The following is a 590-nucleotide window of genomic DNA, read 5'->3' as shown; positions in this document are numbered from 1 at the left end:
CTTATCGCCTCTGAGGTTTAAGTTGAAAATTAATACTGAAAAAGGCAGCTGCAGTTTCTCAGATTCAGCACATTTCCCATGAGAACATCTGTAAGGTAGTTTGGAGGGATGTGTCAGAAAAATCTAGCTTCTATCTGGAAGCCAGGGAGCCACACTTATCGGGAAAAATAATAATATTCAGTTGAGGGGTTCTTTGTTTTATTTTGAAGTAACCTTAGATTTATTTAAATAATAAGTTACAAAAAGCTGGATGCAGAAACCATAACCCCAGCGTTCGGGTGGAGGCAGAAGATCAGGTGTTCAAAACCGGCCTTGCCTGTATGAGACCCTGACTCTAAAACCAAAACAAAAGAGTTGAAAAAAAAACAAAAGAAGTGTAATTATTTTGAACTCTTTCTGTTCATTTTAAAAACACTGACATTTCACGAAACTATGGTGCAATTGTCAAAATCACAAAATTAAAAATATAATATTACTTCTTGTTTAACCATGCTCGGCTCCTCCCCATTCTCTGACTCCTGCTCCCCACACCTCCTCTAGGTCCCATCTCACCAGCTTGTCCAGCCCAGTCTCTTAGATTGAGAGCAGGA

Source organism: Mus pahari, unplaced genomic scaffold (assembly GCF_900095145.1).
Source record: "Mus pahari unplaced genomic scaffold, PAHARI_EIJ_v1.1 scaffold_7780_1, whole genome shotgun sequence".
NCBI classification, from domain to species: Eukaryota; Metazoa; Chordata; class Mammalia; order Rodentia; family Muridae; genus Mus; species Mus pahari.
This window is presented reverse-complemented; position numbering follows the sequence as displayed.